An 18,093-nucleotide genomic window follows, 5' to 3' on the forward strand; every position below is an offset into this window, starting at 1 on the left:
GAAAGCACGTTCCTCGGCTTTAGATAAAAAAAAAAAAAAAAAAAAATCTGTTCTTATCAGTTTTCATGCTGGTGGGGATGGGTGCTGCATGGAGGATGCAGGTGTACCAGGGCTTTCCGGGGCTGGTTCTGAGGAATCAGCTCGACGGCTGCCCCGATGTGACCTGTTCCCTCCGGGTCTCGCCATGAGGCTGAGAGGGTCTAGAGCCGAGGTACTTTTGTGCCTCGGGGAGTGGTGACCCCGAGGTGCCGAAACTCACTGGGAGAATAGACTCACTGAGTTGAAGCACGGGCACCATAATCTCTTCACCTTGTGGCACTCACCTCTTGATTCCCGGCCTTCTGGCTAGGATCAGAGAAATTTTTATAGATCCGGCCGGATGTCCGGGCAGTATATCTGCACACATTCACTTATTTATTTCTTTTTTGTCTCACTGTGTCACTTTTTGCGTGTTGTGTGTTCACAGGATTGGTCAGGATGCGGTAGCCCTTCTGGGTGTCCCTCCTGGCGGTCTAGGGGAGGTGTGTGTGGCCATTAGGTTCCGCACCTCCCTGCAAACACCCCGGGTACTCCTGCTTTGGCAGGGTACCTACCGTAATCGGCTCTGCGGGCAGATACCTTGGCTAACGCCAAGGGGGATGCCGGGAGCATTTGTGGTCCCCTAGTAGCTTCGGCGAAAAGGGACATCGAACCTGGAACCTCGCAGGTACCTTTTGGTCCGGAGGCGAAGGGTAAGGTTTGTTGGGGGGCCTCTCTCCTATCGGAGAAGGGCTTGCGATAGACCGCATCCTTTGTGCACGTTTTTTTAGTGTAACACGTTTGCACTTTTTCTTGCACTTTGGGTGAATCGAAAGCACGTTCCTCGGCTTTAGATAAAAAAAAATCTGTTCTTATCAGTTTAATATCTGATACGTCCCCTATCTGGGGACCATATATTAAATGGATTTTTGAGAACGGGGGCCGATTTCGAAGCTTGCTTCCGTCGCCCTATGCATTGACCCGATATGGCAGTATCTTCGGGTACAGTGCACCACCCCCTTACAGGGTTAAAAAGAAAGATTCCTACTTTCATTGCTACCTGCTTGCTGGCTAGCCAGCTAGCCAGCCCTGTGGGCCTTGCTGCTGCTGCAGCCAAAAAACAAAAGGTGGTGCTGCTGCTGCTTCTGCTGCTTCTGCTTCTGCTTGTGTCTGGCCCCTGTTGGAGCGTCCAGGCACAGGACTTCTGCTGCTGCTGACTAAATGGCCTCCTTAATTGGATCATTTGAGTAGCCAGCACACCTGTGCAGGTAGGGCATGACATGATAGGCAGCTGCCTTGATAGCGGGTGGGTGCTGAATGTTCCTAATTGACAAAATAAGATTAATGCTTATGAAGAAATATAAAATCTCATCCCTTCCCCAATATCGCGCCACACCCCTACCCCTTAATTCCCTGGTTGAACGTGATGGACATATGTCTTTTTTCGACCGTACTAACTATGTAACTATGTAACATAACATGGGGGGGGGGGGGGGGGGTCTCCTGGCTGTTCACACAGGTGTGTCATTGCTGTACATTGACCATGCATTGCTTCTGTGGTATTGCAAAGGCAAAGACAAATGCTTCCAGCCATCCATTGCACTAATGGATTGGTCATCAGCTGGCTGTCTATGTCCCGCATCAATATAGACCAAAGTACAGAGGGTTAGGCTATGCTATTGTGCACCTACCTGATGCATCAGAAGGTGCGAGGCCCTTGCTAAATTCTGTGCACAGACTTTGAGATCTATGCTTTAGACTGTATCTAAACCTGCTCCAACATGGACTGACATTCTGGCCTACTTTCAGCCGATGCGACTTGTCTGTCGCTGAACAGTCGCTTTTTATGTATTCAGCACCTATGTATAATGTTGTAAAAATGCTCTAGAAGCTAAAGTCGCAGAAATGTCACACATATTTGGCCTGCAACTTTCTGTGCGACAAATTCAGACAGGAAAAATCAGTATAAATCCTTAGAAAATTATCCCCCAGTGTCTCCATCTGCTGGCGGTATTGAATAAGCATTGCTGCACTGATGGGGTATGCATTAGACGAAAAAAAAGAAGAAAAAGAAGAATAATACGCCCAGAAAAGAGGCGAAAAGGAGAAAAACGTAAAAAAACGTGAAAAAAAAGTAAGAGGAAGAGAAGGGAAAAAAAGGTGGAAATGGGTTTAAAAGTGATTTCGGCGGAGAAATATATATATATATATATATATATATATATATATATATATATGCGCACACACACACATAGATATAAACGTATTCTCCGTTGAGATATTGCAGCCGCTGCTGTGTCCAGGCCCAGGAGCCTTAGCACTGTGCTGTGATGTCACTCAATACCACTGACATCACTAGGTGTAAACAACATCTCTCCTTTGCTGTGTATGTGACTATGGAGCTGTTTGGTGATGTCGTCTATTACGGCCTTCATAGAAGCAACAGGAGATTGTTGCATCCATCTTGAACCCTCAGAACTACAGTGCTATGATGTCACTCACTTCCACAGGCCTTGCAGAGTGTAAACAACAACAACCCAGCTTTGTTGTGTATGTAACCAAAGGGATTTGTGATGTCACCTAGAACCTTCACAGCAGCGACAGCTTTATGAGGAGCATCAGCACTGCTCTGCCTGAGCAGAACCATCACCGCCATAGGTTGTCAAATAACCCGGATTTAACCCACACAGGTAAGTCCAATGGGGTGCAGGCATGTCCTCTATGCTTACAGCTTCCCGTGGGTGTTGGTTTGATACCGTTTGGGGACAGCCAAGGAGGCATCTGCAGGCAACAAAGGTAGGTGTGTGCTTGTGTGTGTGTTTCCTATGCAGATCCTAAGCCCAGTGTCACATGCAAGTAGGAGGAGTAAGAAGGGTTCCTGGCAAATCCGGGTTATGGATTGCATTTAAAAAGGCCCCGTGGGAGTGCAATGGGCCCCTGTCTTGCTGCTTAGCAATAATGGTATGGGTTTAGGTTCTGCTGTGTGTACTGGTGGTTGACTGCCCCCCAGCCCAGAGTGTGCATGGAAAATTGTCTGGCAGCCTCCCTGACAGCAAGCAGTGATAGTGCCCATGAAGGGGACCTTGTTGGGCCCGCCCCTTTCACGGTTATCGCTTCTCGGCCTTTTGGCTAAGATCAAGTGTAGTATCTGTTCTTATCAGTTTTTCATGCCGGTGTACCGTAACGCCGGTATGGGGCTGGTGGGGATGGGTGCTGCATGGAGGATGCAGGTGTACCAGGGCTTTCCGGGGCTGGTTCTGAGGAATCAGCTCGACGGCTGCCCCGATGTGACCTGTTCCCTCCGGGTCTCGCCATGAGGCTGAGAGGGTCTAGAGCCGAGGTACTTTTGTGCCTCGGGGAGTGGTGACCCCGAGGTGCCGAAACTCACTGGGAGGATAGACTCACTGAGTTGAAGCACGGGCACCATAATCTCTTCACCTTGTGGCACTCACCTCTTGATTCCCGGCCTTCTGGCTAGGATCAGAGAAATTTTTATAGATCCGGCCGGATGTCCGGGCAGTATATCTGCACACATTCACTTATTTATTTCTTTTTTGTCTCACTGTGTCACTTTTTGCGTGTTGTGTGTTCACAGGATTTGTCAGGATGCGGTAGCCCTTCTGGGTGTCCCTCCTGGCGGTCTAGGGGAGGTGTGTGTGGCCATTAGGTTCCGCACCTCCCTGCAAACACCCCGGGTACTCCTGCTTGGCAGGGTACCTACCGTAATCGGCTCTGCGGGCAGATACCTTGGCTAACGCCAAGGGGGATGCCGGGAGCATTTGTGGTCCCCTAGTAGCTTCGGCGAAAAGGGACATCGAACCTGGAACCTCGCAGGTACCTTTTGGTCCGGAGGCGAAGGGTAAGGTTTGTTGGGGGGCCTCTCTCCTATCGGAGAAGGGCTAGCGATAGACCGCATCCTTTGTGCACGTTTTTTTAGTGTAACACGTTTGCACTTTTTCTTGCACTTTGGGTGAATCGAAAGCACGTTCCTCGGCTTTAGAAAAAAAAAAAAAAAAAAAAAAAAAAATCTGTTCTTATCAGTTTAATATCTGATACGTCCCCTATCTGGGGACCATATATTAAATGGATTTTTGAGAACGGGGGCCGATTTCGAAGCTTGCTTCCGTCGCCCTATGCATTGACCCGATATGGCAGTATCTTCGGGTACAGTGCACCACCCCCTTACAGGGTTAAAAAGAAAGATTCCTACTTTCATTGCTACCTGCTTGCTGGCTAGCCAGCTAGCCAGCCCTGTGGGCCTTGCTGCTGCTGCAGCCAAAAAACAAAAGGTGGTGCTGCTGCTGCTTCTGCTGCTTCTGCTTCTGCTTGTGTCTGGCCCCTGTTGGAGCGTCCAGGCACAGGACTTCTGCTGCTGCTGACTAAATGGCCTCCTTAATTGGATCATTTGAGTAGCCAGCACACCTGTGCAGGTAGGGCATGACATGATAGGCAGCTGCCTTGATAGCGGGTGGGTGCTGAATGTTCCTAATTGACAAAATAAGATTAATGCTTATGAAGAAATATAAAATCTCATCCCTTCCCCAATATCGCGCCACACCCCTACCCCTTAATTCCCTGGTTGAACGTGATGGACATATGTCTTTTTTCGACCGTACTAACTATGTAACTATGTAACATAACATGGGGGGGGGGGGGGGGGGTCTCCTGGCTGTTCACACAGGTGTGTCATTGCTGTACATTGACCATGCATTGCTTCTGTGGTATTGCAAAGGCAAAGACAAATGCTTCCAGCCATCCATTGCACTAATGGATTGGTCATCAGCTGGCTGTCTATGTCCCGCATCAATATAGACCAAAGTACAGAGGGTTAGGCTATGCTATTGTGCACCTACCTGATGCATCAGAAGGTGCGAGGCCCTTGCTAAATTCTGTGCACAGACTTTGAGATCTATGCTTTAGACTGTATCTAAACCTGCTCCAACATGGACTGACATTCTGGCCTACTTTCAGCCGATGCGACTTGTCTGTCGCTGAACAGTCGCTTTTTATGTATTCAGCACCTATGTATAATGTTGTAAAAATGCTCTAGAAGCTAAAGTCGCAGAAATGTCACACATATTTGGCCTGCAACTTTCTGTGCGACAAATTCAGACAGGAAAAATCAGTATAAATCCTTAGAAAATTATCCCCCAGTGTCTCCATCTGCTGGCGGTATTGAATAAGCATTGCTGCACTGATGGGGTATGCATTAGACGAAAAAAAAGAAGAAAAAGAAGAATAATACGCCCAGAAAAGAGGCGAAAAGGAGAAAAACGTAAAAAAACGTGAAAAAAAAGTAAGAGGAAGAGAAGGGAAAAAAAGGTGGAAATGGGTTTAAAAGTGATTTCGGCGGAGAAATATATATATATATATATATATATATATATATATATATATGCGCACACACACACATAGATATAAACGTATTCTCCGTTGAGATATTGCAGCCGCTGCTGTGTCCAGGCCCAGGAGCCTTAGCACTGTGCTGTGATGTCACTCAATACCACTGACATCACTAGGTGTAAACAACATCTCTCCTTTGCTGTGTATGTGACTATGGAGCTGTTTGGTGATGTCGTCTATTACGGCCTTCATAGAAGCAACAGGAGATTGTTGCATCCATCTTGAACCCTCAGAACTACAGTGCTATGATGTCACTCACTTCCACAGGCCTTGCAGAGTGTAAACAACAACAACCCAGCTTTGTTGTGTATGTAACCAAAGGGATTTGTGATGTCACCTAGAACCTTCACAGCAGCGACAGCTTTATGAGGAGCATCAGCACTGCTCTGCCTGAGCAGAACCATCACCGCCATAGGTTGTCAAATAACCCGGATTTAACCCACACAGGTAAGTCCAATGGGGTGCAGGCATGTCCTCTATGCTTACAGCTTCCCGTGGGTGTTGGTTTGATACCGTTTGGGGACAGCCAAGGAGGCATCTGCAGGCAACAAAGGTAGGTGTGTGCTTGTGTGTGTGTTTCCTATGCAGATCCTAAGCCCAGTGTCACATGCAAGTAGGAGGAGTAAGAAGGGTTCCTGGCAAATCCGGGTTATGGATTGCATTTAAAAAGGCCCCGTGGGAGTGCAATGGGCCCCTGTCTTGCTGCTTAGCAATAATGGTATGGGTTTAGGTTCTGCTGTGTGTACTGGTGGTTGACTGCCCCCCAGCCCAGAGTGTGCATGGAAAATTGTCTGGCAGCCTCCCTGACAGCAAGCAGTGATAGTGCCCATGAAGGGGACCTTGTTGGGCCCGCCCCTTTCACGGTTATCGCTTCTCGGCCTTTTGGCTAAGATCAAGTGTAGTATCTGTTCTTATCAGTTTAATATCTGATACGTCCCCTATCTGGGGACCATATATTAAATGGATTTTTGAGAACGGGGGCCGATTTCGAAGCTTGCTTCCGTCGCCCTATGCATTGACCCGATATGGCAGTATCTTCGGGTACAGTGCACCACCCCCTTACAGGGTTAAAAAGAAAGATTCCTACTTTCATTGCTACCTGCTTGCTGGCTAGCCAGCTAGCCAGCCCTGTGGGCCTTGCTGCTGCTGCAGCCAAAAAACAAAAGGTGGTGCTGCTGCTGCTTCTGCTGCTTCTGCTTCTGCTTGTGTCTGGCCCCTGTTGGAGCGTCCAGGCACAGGACTTCTGCTGCTGCTGACTAAATGGCCTCCTTAATTGGATCATTTGAGTAGCCAGCACACCTGTGCAGGTAGGGCATGACATGATAGGCAGCTGCCTTGATAGCGGGTGGGTGCTGAATGTTCCTAATTGACAAAATAAGATTAATGCTTATGAAGAAATATAAAATCTCATCCCTTCCCCAATATCGCGCCACACCCCTACCCCTTAATTCCCTGGTTGAACGTGATGGACATATGTCTTTTTTCGACCGTACTAACTATGTAACTATGTAACATAACATGGGGGGGGGGGGGGGGGGTCTCCTGGCTGTTCACACAGGTGTGTCATTGCTGTACATTGACCATGCATTGCTTCTGTGGTATTGCAAAGGCAAAGACAAATGCTTCCAGCCATCCATTGCACTAATGGATTGGTCATCAGCTGGCTGTCTATGTCCCGCATCAATATAGACCAAAGTACAGAGGGTTAGGCTATGCTATTGTGCACCTACCTGATGCATCAGAAGGTGCGAGGCCCTTGCTAAATTCTGTGCACAGACTTTGAGATCTATGCTTTAGACTGTATCTAAACCTGCTCCAACATGGACTGACATTCTGGCCTACTTTCAGCCGATGCGACTTGTCTGTCGCTGAACAGTCGCTTTTTATGTATTCAGCACCTATGTATAATGTTGTAAAAATGCTCTAGAAGCTAAAGTCGCAGAAATGTCACACATATTTGGCCTGCAACTTTCTGTGCGACAAATTCAGACAGGAAAAATCAGTATAAATCCTTAGAAAATTATCCCCCAGTGTCTCCATCTGCTGGCGGTATTGAATAAGCATTGCTGCACTGATGGGGTATGCATTAGACGAAAAAAAAGAAGAAAAAGAAGAATAATACGCCCAGAAAAGAGGCGAAAAGGAGAAAAACGTAAAAAAACGTGAAAAAAAAGTAAGAGGAAGAGAAGGGAAAAAAAGGTGGAAATGGGTTTAAAAGTGATTTCGGCGGAGAAATATATATATATATATATATATATATATATATATATATATATGCGCACACACACACATAGATATAAACGTATTCTCCGTTGAGATATTGCAGCCGCTGCTGTGTCCAGGCCCAGGAGCCTTAGCACTGTGCTGTGATGTCACTCAATACCACTGACATCACTAGGTGTAAACAACATCTCTCCTTTGCTGTGTATGTGACTATGGAGCTGTTTGGTGATGTCGTCTATTACGGCCTTCATAGAAGCAACAGGAGATTGTTGCATCCATCTTGAACCCTCAGAACTACAGTGCTATGATGTCACTCACTTCCACAGGCCTTGCAGAGTGTAAACAACAACAACCCAGCTTTGTTGTGTATGTAACCAAAGGGATTTGTGATGTCACCTAGAACCTTCACAGCAGCGACAGCTTTATGAGGAGCATCAGCACTGCTCTGCCTGAGCAGAACCATCACCGCCATAGGTTGTCAAATAACCCGGATTTAACCCACACAGGTAAGTCCAATGGGGTGCAGGCATGTCCTCTATGCTTACAGCTTCCCGTGGGTGTTGGTTTGATACCGTTTGGGGACAGCCAAGGAGGCATCTGCAGGCAACAAAGGTAGGTGTGTGCTTGTGTGTGTGTTTCCTATGCAGATCCTAAGCCCAGTGTCACATGCAAGTAGGAGGAGTAAGAAGGGTTCCTGGCAAATCCGGGTTATGGATTGCATTTAAAAAGGCCCCGTGGGAGTGCAATGGGCCCCTGTCTTGCTGCTTAGCAATAATGGTATGGGTTTAGGTTCTGCTGTGTGTACTGGTGGTTGACTGCCCCCCAGCCCAGAGTGTGCATGGAAAATTGTCTGGCAGCCTCCCTGACAGCAAGCAGTGATAGTGCCCATGAAGGGGACCTTGTTGGGCCCGCCCCTTTCACGGTTATCGCTTCTCGGCCTTTTGGCTAAGATCAAGTGTAGTATCTGTTCTTATCAGTTTAATATCTGATACGTCCCCTATCTGGGGACCATATATTAAATGGATTTTTGAGAACGGGGGCCGATTTCGAAGCTTGCTTCCGTCGCCCTATGCATTGACCCGATATGGCAGTATCTTCGGGTACAGTGCACCACCCCCTTACAGGGTTAAAAAGAAAGATTCCTACTTTCATTGCTACCTGCTTGCTGGCTAGCCAGCTAGCCAGCCCTGTGGGCCTTGCTGCTGCTGCAGCCAAAAAACAAAAGGTGGTGCTGCTGCTGCTTCTGCTGCTTCTGCTTCTGCTTGTGTCTGGCCCCTGTTGGAGCGTCCAGGCACAGGACTTCTGCTGCTGCTGACTAAATGGCCTCCTTAATTGGATCATTTGAGTAGCCAGCACACCTGTGCAGGTAGGGCATGACATGATAGGCAGCTGCCTTGATAGCGGGTGGGTGCTGAATGTTCCTAATTGACAAAATAAGATTAATGCTTATGAAGAAATATAAAATCTCATCCCTTCCCCAATATCGCGCCACACCCCTACCCCTTAATTCCCTGGTTGAACGTGATGGACATATGTCTTTTTTCGACCGTACTAACTATGTAACTATGTAACATAACATGGGGGGGGGGGGGGGGGGTCTCCTGGCTGTTCACACAGGTGTGTCATTGCTGTACATTGACCATGCATTGCTTCTGTGGTATTGCAAAGGCAAAGACAAATGCTTCCAGCCATCCATTGCACTAATGGATTGGTCATCAGCTGGCTGTCTATGTCCCGCATCAATATAGACCAAAGTACAGAGGGTTAGGCTATGCTATTGTGCACCTACCTGATGCATCAGAAGGTGCGAGGCCCTTGCTAAATTCTGTGCACAGACTTTGAGATCTATGCTTTAGACTGTATCTAAACCTGCTCCAACATGGACTGACATTCTGGCCTACTTTCAGCCGATGCGACTTGTCTGTCGCTGAACAGTCGCTTTTTATGTATTCAGCACCTATGTATAATGTTGTAAAAATGCTCTAGAAGCTAAAGTCGCAGAAATGTCACACATATTTGGCCTGCAACTTTCTGTGCGACAAATTCAGACAGGAAAAATCAGTATAAATCCTTAGAAAATTATCCCCCAGTGTCTCCATCTGCTGGCGGTATTGAATAAGCATTGCTGCACTGATGGGGTATGCATTAGACGAAAAAAAAGAAGAAAAAGAAGAATAATACGCCCAGAAAAGAGGCGAAAAGGAGAAAAACGTAAAAAAACGTGAAAAAAAAGTAAGAGGAAGAGAAGGGAAAAAAAGGTGGAAATGGGTTTAAAAGTGATTTCGGCGGAGAAATATATATATATATATATATATATATATATATATATATATATATATATGCGCACACACACACATAGATATAAACGTATTCTCCGTTGAGATATTGCAGCCGCTGCTGTGTCCAGGCCCAGGAGCCTTAGCACTGTGCTGTGATGTCACTCAATACCACTGACATCACTAGGTGTAAACAACATCTCTCCTTTGCTGTGTATGTGACTATGGAGCTGTTTGGTGATGTCGTCTATTACGGCCTTCATAGAAGCAACAGGAGATTGTTGCATCCATCTTGAACCCTCAGAACTACAGTGCTATGATGTCACTCACTTCCACAGGCCTTGCAGAGTGTAAACAACAACAACCCAGCTTTGTTGTGTATGTAACCAAAGGGATTTGTGATGTCACCTAGAACCTTCACAGCAGCGACAGCTTTATGAGGAGCATCAGCACTGCTCTGCCTGAGCAGAACCATCACCGCCATAGGTTGTCAAATAACCCGGATTTAACCCACACAGGTAAGTCCAATGGGGTGCAGGCATGTCCTCTATGCTTACAGCTTCCCGTGGGTGTTGGTTTGATACCGTTTGGGGACAGCCAAGGAGGCATCTGCAGGCAACAAAGGTAGGTGTGTGCTTGTGTGTGTGTTTCCTATGCAGATCCTAAGCCCAGTGTCACATGCAAGTAGGAGGAGTAAGAAGGGTTCCTGGCAAATCCGGGTTATGGATTGCATTTAAAAAGGCCCCGTGGGAGTGCAATGGGCCCCTGTCTTGCTGCTTAGCAATAATGGTATGGGTTTAGGTTCTGCTGTGTGTACTGGTGGTTGACTGCCCCCCAGCCCAGAGTGTGCATGGAAAATTGTCTGGCAGCCTCCCTGACAGCAAGCAGTGATAGTGCCCATGAAGGGGACCTTGTTGGGCCCGCCCCTTTCACGGTTATCGCTTCTCGGCCTTTTGGCTCAGATCAAGTGTAAACTTGGTCTGGGTCAGGGGTGCGTGTTTCTCTGCTTGCAGAGGGTTTTTTCAGGAGGCGATACTGTGGTCTCAGACCGACAGAGAAGATGGCAGCTGGATTCGTTAAGAACACTATTCGGGTGAAGGTGGAGGTTTCTGATGTGGAGAAGAATAAGATCACGTTTGTGGGGCGTCGTTTGGTGGAGGACATGGCCGGGATACCGATGAAGGACGTCTTTTGCTTACAGGAAAGTAAGCGGCAAGGTATATATGATGTGAGTTTCTACACTATTAATGGGTGCCTGTCCTTTTACCAGAGCCTGCGTGAGAATGTGGAAAATACCATTATGAAGAATGTGTCGTTTGAGCCTTTGTTTGAGTTGGAGGAGAAACCCCTTTTAGTCCGTGTATACAACCCGTTTATGGATGTGAAGTTGGTGGAAAATTTTTTGAAGCAGTACTGTGAGACTGTCAGAGGAGGGATTGCACAGAAGAGCATATTGGGAGTGTTTAATGCGGAGTATAAGTTTTTGGTGAAGTTGAAGCAAGATGCCAGTGGAATTTACGGAGTGCAGCATCCCCCGGCGAGTTTTTCTATTGCGGGGCAGAGAGGTTATCTTACCTACCCTGGGCAGCCCATGTTCTGCAGAAAGTGCCATATGTTTGGGCATGTGAAGGAGAATTGTGCGGCTGTGAGAGTGTGCAGGAATTGCCAGAAAGAGGGACATGAGGCCAATGCGTGTCCTGAGCCAAAAAAATGCCATGTATGTGGAGAGGCTGGACATGTGATGAGAGAGTGCCCGGAAGAGAGAAAAAGGAGGGAGGAGGAGAAGATCGAAAGACAGAAAGAGGTAGAAAGGAAGCAGGAGGAGGGAAAGAGATACCTGGAAGAGAGAGATAAAATGGAGACAAGTGCTGTGATGGAGGGGACTCCAGTTTTGGAGGGGACTCCAGTTTTGGAGGGGTCTCCAATTTTGGAGGGAAATCCAATTTTGGAGGGAAAGCCCATTTTGGAGGGAAAACCCGTTTTGGTGGGAAAACCTGGACTTAAGCTTATGGAGAGCAAGACTGTGGCTGTGGTGCAGAAGGAGTTGGAGGAAGAGATGGAGAATGAGCCTGTGATTGAAGATTTTACTACCGATTCAGAGAGTGCTGTGTCTTCAGGAAGGCATAGAGGGAAGAAAGTGGCGGATGATTTGTGTCACAGGTATCCAAAAAAAGCGAGAAAGAAAGAATGGGCTGAGAGGAGTGAGGAGACTTCGTTTAGTTCGAGAAACCCTTTCGAACCATTATTTAGATCCGAGGTGGATCAGGAAGGTGATGGACAAGTACCGCTTGGTACCTTAACCCGTAGAACATCGCATTGATTGGTGTTTTCTTTTGTATATAGGTGATTGTTTTGTTGTGTTTTTTTCCTTTGTTTGTTTTTTTCATATGGGGATAGTAGTATGTCTTTTAAAATAATTTCATCTAATGTTAGGGTGTTTAGGAGTAGGGTTAGGAGGGCTGCAATTTTGCAGGAGTTGGCAGGTATGGGGGCTGATGTTATTTGTGTACAAGAATGTGGGTTGGTGGAAGAGGTAGGGAAGGGGGAGTGGGGATATGGGGATTCTGTGTGGTCTATGTCTTCTGTAAATAGGAATGATGGGGTTGGTGTGTTATTTAAGGATAAGAGGTTCAAGGTAGAGAGCCATACAGTGATTGAAGAGGGAAGGTGTTTGATGGTTAAGGTGGAGGTGGGTGGAGTTAAGGTTCGAATATTTAATGTGTATGCGTCTGTTAAGAAGAATGAGAGGGTGGAGTTGTTTGAGAAGTTAAAGTTGTTTTTGCCGGGGAGAGAGCCTATGGTATGTGTGGGGGATTTCAATTGTGAGATTGAAGGGAGTAAGATCGATGTATCTGGTAGGATGTTGAGGAATGTGGTGAATGATTTGAGGTTGCAAGATGTGGCTAAATTGTGTAATGTTGATGTGTGTCCGACTTATTTTTCAGATAGGGGAAAGTGTGCTTCAAGATTGGATATGTGTTTTGTGTCAAAAGGAGTGGTGGGTAGGGAGTATATGCAAATGAAGGTATTGTATTCAGATCATGAGTGTGTAAGATGTGATTTGGGGTTTAATGTGGAATGTTTGAGTGGGCGGGGTTTATGGAAATTGAATGTTAGTTTGATGGAGGAGGGAGGGGTGTATGAGAGGTATGTGAAGAAGTATGAGGTTTGGAAGAGGAGGAAAGCTGATTTTGTGGATGTATTGCAGTGGTGGAGTTGGGTGAAGGAGAGAACGCATGTTTTCTTTAAAAGAGAGGGGTATAAGAGAGCTGCGGGAAAGAGAAGAAGGTATGAGTGGCTGCAGAAGAGATTGATCTTTTTGAAAAAATGGAGGAAGAGTGGTGGTTGTGTGGAGAGTGAGATTGAAGAGATTAAGAAGGAAGTAGAGAAGTGGATGTTGGAGAGAGGAAGAGAGATTGTGTATCAGGCTAAGTTGATTAAGTTGGAGAAGGGTGAGAGATGCTCAAGGTTTTTCTTTAAAAGGGTGTCTGGTAAAAGAGAGGAGTTGATAGAGGTGTATGATAAGGATGGTGTGATGGTTAAAGGTAAAAGAGTGTTGAGTGTGGTTGAGGATTTTTATAAGGATTTATATGCTGAGAAGGAGTGTGATATGGGTCTGCAGTCTGAGGTGATTGGGAAGATTGAGAGCAGAGTGCATGACAGGGAGGCAGATAGCCTGGTGAAAGGTGTGGGAGTGAAAGAATTGGAGTTGGTGATTAAAAGTATGGCTAGAAATAAGACACCAGGTGAGATGGGTTGCCGGTGGAATTTTATGCTAGAATGTGGGAGACGGTTAAAGTGGATTTGGTGGAGATTTATGATTTTGTGTGCAAGAATGGTAGATTGGAGGAAAGTATGAAGAGTGGAGTGGTGGTATTGATCTTTAAAAAAGGGGATAGAAAGGATGTGAGGAATTGGAGACCGATTACGTTATTGAATGTTGATTATAAAATTCTTGCAAAGGTGTTGGCGAATAGAATGAGGGATGTGATTGATCAGGTGATTGGAGAAGAACAAGTATGTGGTGTGCCAAAAAGAAGGATAAGTGAGAATTTGGGTTTGTTGCGTGATGTATTATGGGATTGCTTGGGTAGAGATCAGTGTGTTGGAGTGTTGTCTTTGGATTTTGAGAAAGCTTTTGATAGGTTGTCACATGAGTTTTTATTTAAAGTGTTGGATAGAATGGGTTTTCCGGAAGGTTTTGTTAAAATGATTAGAGTATTGTATGATGGAGTGTATAGTAAAGTATTAATTAATGGCTGGGTTAGTAAGAAAGTGAATGTGTGTTCTGGAGTGAGACAGGGGTGTCCCCTGTCACCCTTGGTCTTTATATGTGCGATAGAGCCTTTGTTGGAGTTGTTGAGAAGGGATAAGTGTATGAGAGGTGTGAGGATTCCTGGGAGTGGTGGGAGAGACTTGAAAGTGTTGGCATATATGGATGATGTTTGTGTGATCTGTGAGTATGTTGGAGCTTTGCAAAGAGCAAAGTTGTTGGCTGGGTATTTTTGTGGTGCTTCTGGTTTTAGAGTTAATTGGGATAAGAGTGAGTATAAGGTTTTTGGAAGGATGTATGAAGTAGAGGATGTAGGGGTGAAATGTGTAGACGGAGCGATTAAGGTGTTGGGAGTTAAATTTGATGAGAGGCTGGATGGAAGAGAAAGTTGGGAAGAGGTTGGTGTTAGAATAAAAAGGAAGTTGGATTTTTGGAGTATGAGAGAGTTGTCAATGATTGGTAAGATTGTGGTGATCAAGAGTGTGATATTGCCGATCCTGTTGTATGTGGCTTTGGTGTTTCCACCAGGTTATATGACACTGAGAAAGTTGAATAGGATTTTGTTTGTGTTTTTCTGGGGGTCGAAAGTGGAGAAGGTGAGAAGAGAGAATGTGATGAAAGAGTGTAGGAATGGAGGAATGAATTTTCCTAATGTTGAAGTGTATCTGGGGATTAATCTATTGTTTGCTGTGAGGAGAAGTATGGGAGAGCAGTGGAAATTTGCATGTATGATGAGGTTTCTAGGAGGGGGTGTGTTATGCAGATTAGGGTGGATGGAGAGAGATCTGAGAAAGCCGTATGCTTTGGTGAGTCCTGGTTGGTATGGGTTTGTTGAGGTGTTCATGAGAAAGTTTGGTTTGATAGGTGTGAGACAGGATGTGTTAAAGGAGAAGAAGAGTATGGTGAAGTGTATTAGGGAGAAGGAAGTTCAGTGTAATATTAATATGGTGAGAGGACAGAATGTGAGTAAAGTGTGGAAGAGTTTGCAGACAGATGGTATGACTAATAGACAGAGAGAGATTGTATGGCAGAGTTTGCATGGTGCATTGCCAGTAAGAGAGGTACAGAAGAGTCGGGGGATTGGAAGGAGTGAGAGATGTCCGAGAGAGGGTTGTGGAGGGAATGAGAGTATTATGCATTTGTTTTGGAATTGTGATAGAGCGCAAGAAGTGTGGAAGGGAATTGGTCCGTTGGCCAAAGAATTGATGGGGGTAAGAAAGTGGTCTTTTGAAGTGATTATGTTTGGTCTGGCGGTGGTAGGTGGGAGGAAGGAGAGAATGTTATATGTGTTGTTAGCGATAATTAAGGAGGTATTGTGGGATGTTAGGAATTTGTATATATTTAAGAAGAAGGATGTGTCGGTTGAAGAGTGTATGAGAATGATATTAGATAGATTGCATACTGTATATTTGTGGGATAAGAAGAGATTTGGAGAGGATGATGCGGAGGGGACTTGGAAGTTTTTAAAATGGAGACACGTGGTGAGGGTTTGAGGGTGGTGTGTTGTTATGCTATGTACTTTGTTTTTGGGTGTATTTTGTTATATGTTGATAAAGTAACCTAATGATGAGTTTGATGAATTGTGACTAAGTTCAGTAAATCTGAGAGGCAAACGTGAAGTAAACCTGAACGATTAAGTTTTAATTCAAACCTGAAGGTTTAAAAAAAAAAAAAAAAAAAAAAAAAAAATCTGTTCTTATCAGTTTAATATCTGATACGTCCCCTATCTGGGGACCATATATTAAATGGATTTTTGAGAACGGGGGCCGATTTCGAAGCTTGCTTCCGTCGCCCTATGCATTGACCCGATATGGCAGTATCTTCGGGTACAGTGCACCACCCCCTTACAGGGTTAAAAAGAAAGATTCCTACTTTCATTGCTACCTGCTTGCTGGCTAGCCAGCTAGCCAGCCCTGTGGGCCTTGCTGCTGCTGCAGCCAAAAAACAAAAGGTGGTGCTGCTGCTGCTTCTACTGCTTCTGCTTCTGCTTGTGTCTGGCCCCTGTTGGAGCGTCCAGGCACAGGACTTCTGCTGCTGCTGACTAAATGGCCTCCTTAATTGGATCATTTGAGTAGCCAGCACACCTGTGCAGGTAGGGCATGACATGATAGGCAGCTGCCTTGATAGCGGGTGGGTGCTGAATGTTCCTAATTGACAAAATAAGATTAATGCTTATGAAGAAATATAAAATCTCATCCCTTCCCCAATATCGCGCCACACCCCTACCCCTTAATTCCCTGGTTGAACGTGATGGACATATGTCTTTTTTCGACCGTACTAACTATGTAACTATGTAACATAACATGGGGGGGGGGGGGGGGGGGGGTCTCCTGGCTGTTCACACAGGTGTGTCATTGCTGTACATTGACCATGCATTGCTTCTGTGGTATTGCAAAGGCAAAGACAAATGCTTCCAGCCATCCATTGCACTAATGGATTGGTCATCAGCTGGCTGTCTATGTCCCGCATCAATATAGACCAAAGTACAGAGGGTTAGGCTATGCTATTGTGCACCTACCTGATGCATCAGAAGGTGCGAGGCCCTTGCTAAATTCTGTGCACAGACTTTGAGATCTATGCTTTAGACTGTATCTAAACCTGCTCCAACATGGACTGACATTCTGGCCTACTTTCAGCCGATGCGACTTGTCTGTCGCTGAACAGTCGCTTTTTATGTATTCAGCACCTATGTATAATGTTGTAAAAATGCTCTAGAAGCTAAAGTCGCAGAAATGTCACACATATTTGGCCTGCAACTTTCTGTGCGACAAATTCAGACAGGAAAAATCAGTATAAATCCTTAGAAAATTATCCCCCAGTGTCTCCATCTGCTGGCGGTATTGAATAAGCATTGCTGCACTGATGGGGTATGCATTAGACGAAAAAAAAGAAGAAAAAGAAGAATAATACGCCCAGAAAAGAGGCGAAAAGGAGAAAAACGTAAAAAAACGTGAAAAAAAAGTAAGAGGAAGAGAAGGGAAAAAAAGGTGGAAATGGGTTTAAAAGTGATTTCGGCGGAGAAATATATATATATATATATATATATATATATATATATATGCGCACACACACACATAGATATAAACGTATTCTCCGTTGAGATATTGCAGCCGCTGCTGTGTCCAGGCCCAGGAGCCTTAGCACTGTGCTGTGATGTCACTCAATACCACTGACATCACTAGGTGTAAACAACATCTCTCCTTTGCTGTGTATGTGACTATGGAGCTGTTTGGTGATGTCGTCTATTACGGCCTTCATAGAAGCAACAGGAGATTGTTGCATCCATCTTGAACCCTCAGAACTACAGTGCTATGATGTCACTCACTTCCACAGGCCTTGCAGAGTGTAAACAACAACAACCCAGCTTTGTTGTGTATGTAACCAAAGGGATTTGTGATGTCACCTAGAACCTTCACAGCAGCGACAGCTTTATGAGGAGCATCAGCACTGCTCTGCCTGAGCAGAACCATCACCGCCATAGGTTGTCAAATAACCCGGATTTAACCCACACAGGTAAGTCCAATGGGGTGCAGGCATGTCCTCTATGCTTACAGCTTCCCGTGGGTGTTGGTTTGATACCGTTTGGGGACAGCCAAGGAGGCATCTGCAGGCAACAAAGGTAGGTGTGTGCTTGTGTGTGTGTTTCCTATGCAGATCCTAAGCCCAGTGTCACATGCAAGTAGGAGGAGTAAGAAGGGTTCCTGGCAAATCCGGGTTATGGATTGCATTTAAAAAGGCCCCGTGGGAGTGCAATGGGCCCCTGTCTTGCTGCTTAGCAATAATGGTATGGGTTTAGGTTCTGCTGTGTGTACTGGTGGTTGACTGCCCCCCAGCCCAGAGTGTGCATGGAAAATTGTCTGGCAGCCTCCCTGACAGCAAGCAGTGATAGTGCCCATGAAG

General features: G+C 45.8%; 4 non-coding genes and 2 pseudogenes across 4 annotated transcripts; all 6 read left to right on the forward strand.

Annotated features, from left to right (window-relative positions):
• Window positions 1-854: 854 nt before the first annotated feature.
• Window positions 855-1,036, forward strand: LOC130350969 (U2 spliceosomal RNA). Its single transcript, XR_008887759.1, has one exon. It is a non-coding gene; the product is annotated as a U2 spliceosomal RNA (small nuclear RNA).
• Window positions 1,037-3,127: 2,091 nt separating this feature from the next.
• Window positions 3,128-3,237, forward strand: LOC130350976 (U2 spliceosomal RNA; annotated as a pseudogene).
• A 770-nt stretch (window positions 3,238-4,007) lies between these two features.
• LOC130350973 (U2 spliceosomal RNA) lies at window positions 4,008-4,198 on the forward strand. Its single transcript, XR_008887761.1, has one exon. It is a non-coding gene; the product is annotated as a U2 spliceosomal RNA (small nuclear RNA).
• Window positions 4,199-6,287: 2,089 nt separating this feature from the next.
• LOC130350958 (U2 spliceosomal RNA) lies at window positions 6,288-6,478 on the forward strand. Its single transcript, XR_008887749.1, has one exon. It is a non-coding gene; the product is annotated as a U2 spliceosomal RNA (small nuclear RNA).
• A 2,091-nt stretch (window positions 6,479-8,569) lies between these two features.
• Window positions 8,570-8,760, forward strand: LOC130350961 (U2 spliceosomal RNA). Its single transcript, XR_008887751.1, has one exon. It is a non-coding gene; the product is annotated as a U2 spliceosomal RNA (small nuclear RNA).
• A 7,066-nt stretch (window positions 8,761-15,826) lies between these two features.
• Window positions 15,827-16,035, forward strand: LOC130350971 (U2 spliceosomal RNA; annotated as a pseudogene).
• Window positions 16,036-18,093: the final 2,058 nt, after the last annotated feature.

The sequence above is a fragment of the Hyla sarda genome, unplaced genomic scaffold (assembly GCF_029499605.1).
Source record: "Hyla sarda isolate aHylSar1 unplaced genomic scaffold, aHylSar1.hap1 scaffold_955, whole genome shotgun sequence".
In the NCBI taxonomy this organism is placed as follows: Eukaryota; Metazoa; Chordata; class Amphibia; order Anura; family Hylidae; genus Hyla; species Hyla sarda.